At 40.0% G+C, this 3,755-nt stretch overlaps 1 pseudogene; it reads left to right on the plus strand.

Moving 5' to 3' along the window:
- The first annotated feature begins 363 nt into the window (after positions 1–363).
- LOC136152764 (oligosaccharyltransferase complex subunit OSTC pseudogene) lies at positions 364–798 on the plus strand (annotated as a pseudogene).
- Positions 799–3,755: the final 2,957 nt, after the last annotated feature.

Here is a 3,755-nt window from a genome sequence, read left to right on the forward strand (position 1 = left end):
TATTCATTTGCATTTCCAGTTATGTCTAGAAAAATATGTGTAAGAATAGAAATAAATTCTCCAAAAGTATTCATAGGATTATAAGGGTCTACTTTTCTTCCTTCTATTTTTCAGTACTTTACAACTTAAAAACAACAACAACAACAAAGGTCCTATTGTATAGCACAGGGAATTATATTCAACATCCTATGATAAACCATAATGGAAAAGTAATCTATATAAAAAAGAATATGTATATATATGTATAACCGAATAAGTTTGCTGTAGAGCAGAAATTAACACAACCCTGTAAGTCAACTATGTGTAAATAATTTAAAAAATTCTTTTTAATAATTGTGGAGTGCTGCCCCTGCCGTGACCAACATGGAGGATTTGTACCAAGTCCAGGTCTTAGTGTCTGAGTGGCCCAACCTGAAGCTGAAGAAGCACAACCCTGGGTATACATGCCATTGACCATGATGGTGTGCGTTTTGGCGATGGTGTCTCACTTCCTCACCACCAGAGAAGCAGCTTATGATGTAACTGTCAAAGTTCAAGTGCTGGCTTTGTGACTGGTGAGCCTGGGCAGCAGGCCCACAGCTTTCTTGGTCTATGAAATAAATGGACAATATGTTGGGAAGGACACACATCCAGCTTCCTGTCTGCAATGGAGGTTTGGGTTTCATAATCTTCGACTGATCCAAGGCACCAAACATTCCAAAACTCGATAGACTTCTTCTTGTATTCACTGGATTCATCTGTGTCCTATGGAGTGTTTTCATGGCTAGAGTATTCATGAGAATAAAACTGCTGGACTAGCTGATGGGTGAGAGTGCCTTTTGAGAAGAAATCAGTGGATACTGGATTTGCTCCTATTAAAAGAGTTTTAAAGGCCGTACCAACCCTCTGATTTGGAATATGGAAAAGGATGGATGAAAAGCAGCAGAAAAGAAGCTCTAGTAAAAACATAAGAGGCATATTAAAAGTCTAGGCTAGACTTCTTGGTGTCAAGGTGACAAGCTCACAACAGTATCTTTTCTGCTGCCATAAACACTACATACCAATAATGTTACATGGCATTTTCTTCCTAGATTTTTACTATGTAAAGAAAATATACTCCATTTCTACAGCTATCATATTGAATGAAGTAAGTATTTTTTACAACCCCCTTATAGCATTTTTCTGGAGATGACATTTTTGACTTTCAGAAATTAATGTAAAATCAGGAAGGGAGATCCCATGAGATGAGAGCCCTGGGCAGCTGAGCAGCTTTCCCTGTGGTCCTTTGCCTTTAAACAGAGTGTGTGATGGCACATTGTCTCAGATATGTATGTAAGACTGTTTCCTGAACAATATGATGTGTGAAAGGAGCAGAAATAATTTTTTTAATTAAAAATAATGATAATACTTTTATGCTCTGTTTTTACAATGAAACATAGACAATGAATGTTTAAAAAACAGAAGAACAGCAGATTTAGTCCATTCACCCTTTTCCTCAAATAGGGTAAATCCTCCTCATCAGAGCAAATAAATAAGAAGTCAAGAACTCAGTGCCGTATAGAGGACAAGACTGGTGGATGCTCTTCTTGCTGTTTGCTGAAGGGTGGTTATTGTCTGGGAACTTGACCTGTGAGATACCTGAGCCCACTGATGACATAATTCCACAGAAGGAATCTGTCATATACATACTGTGCTGAGAAATGCTGCATTTGAATGAAGGTACATCTATACCCTAAACCATTTAAAATTAGAATGAAAATAAATAACAGCAGCAGCACCTCCCCAACGAAAGGATGAATTGCTTAAATGTTAGGTGGTTTTGTTAGTTTCTTGTGAATTGGGCACTTCTATTTGCAGGGTCCTACCCTGATTCTGAGGTTAATTAGATGGTACTTGGAGCTGTAGAGACCATTTCTCCTTTAACAATACCACTCCAACTTTCATTTATCTTTTCCTGTTTCCTGCTCACTTGAAAATCTGTTGAGAAGAGATTATAGGCTTGATAGATTTGATAACAAAGGAAAAAATTAAATAAAGGCAGTACTACCTCACATTCACCCCACTGAAGAAAGAAGCATGAAAACTCTAAGGGAGATTTTTCCAAGTGCAAGCACTCAGTGGGGATTTGAAGAACTTCTCAGTCAGTCTGCAGTCTCCACCAATCCTTGGCCTCCATGAAAGATGGGTGATAGTAATGGAAGCAAAGCATATGTCATCTCTATACCCGCCCATACCAATATTAGTTTATTGTGACAATAGAAACTCAGGAGGAAAAATTAGAATTGTGCAAAGTGTCAAAATGTGATAGAACTTTATATCAGTTATATATTACCAAAATAATGCTGTGCAATAAATCACCCTACAGCTAGTGGCTTAAAATAGCAACCGTGGTGGAGGGAAAGAGCAATTGGCCAGAATGGCGGAGGTCAGGCTCTCTCGCCGCATGTCCTCTCGCTCTCACCCTACATTTTGTAAATACTGATGTAACAGCTGAGATCGTTTATAGCACTGCGCACGCACCACCTGAAAAGCTCGTGCAATTGCCTTGCGTTGTGTTGCCTTGCATTGCGGCAACGATTAGAGAATAAAGCATGTCTGCCTTGCGGCTGCGAATAAAGAATGTCTGCAATTCCTACGGCTCTTTGCGTCTTCTTCCAGCTTCTTCCTATCTGCTTCCTAGCTCATGCCTTTTCTACCTGGGTTCAGCGATCAGCCAAACACTTGGGGAATTCCTTGGTGGTCCAGTGGTTAGAACTCCACGCTTCCACTTCAGGGATTACAGATTCGATCCCTGGTTCGGAAACTAAGATCCCGCATGCCCTGTGGCCAAATAAAGTAACAGTAATAATAAATGAAGTCTAGCATCTCAACTAATAAAAATAAATAAATAAAAACCTTAAATAACAACCATGTATGAGTTCTCAGCTGAGCAGTCCCGTTCACCTGGGCCTGCTAGTTCATCTTGAGTGGGCTCAGCCCCACATCTGTGGTCATCTGGAGGCCGGCTGGGGGCTGGGCCTTTGCTGGGCTGACTTGGCCCTCATTCACACAGTCTCTCTCTGATCCTTGAGTAGACTAGCAGAGGCTATAGTAGATGTGCACACAACCTGAGTCCTAAACTCAGTATTGACGCACCCTCACATCTGCTTCATCCCATCAGCCAAAGCATAACACGAGTCCAGCCCAGATTCCAGGGCTGGGGAAAGAGATCCTGTCTCCTAATGGGAACGGCTGCAAAGTTCCACTGCAAAGGTTGTGGATACAAGGAGGGGTAAAAAAATTGGGTCGACATTTGCAACCAACCTACAAGCTTAAAATATGGTGGGGTGTGAAATAAACAGCAATTGTGAAAAACATTTCACTGTTGAAATCACTTTGAGACAGTATAAGTCACAGGATTTTCATCATAAGAAACAAAAGTGTTCAAACTTTCAATCAAGGACCACCTGAGAAGACATCTACCACCACCACATCAGATCTTGCCCCTGAACACCCCCCAGATGATTTTCCAGAGGATTTTCCTCCCCACAAGTTCTCCTGATCTCAGGACTTTTCTAACACAATCAAGTTTTGACATAACTTGGGCAATTATTCTTTTAAATACAACTCCAAAAATTCATATTTAAAATTGCATACATATTCTGGTTGCTGTCATGGAAAGCTGTGTATGTGAAAGGATAAAAATGGACTAAGAATACAAAAAAGGGAAAATGATTATATTCAGATGAGGAGATAGTTATATTTTTCTCATTTTTCAAAATAGTCTTTAATGCTGG

The sequence above is a fragment of the Muntiacus reevesi genome, chromosome 22 (assembly GCF_963930625.1).
Source record: "Muntiacus reevesi chromosome 22, mMunRee1.1, whole genome shotgun sequence".
NCBI lineage: Eukaryota > Metazoa > Chordata > Mammalia > Artiodactyla > Cervidae > Muntiacus > Muntiacus reevesi.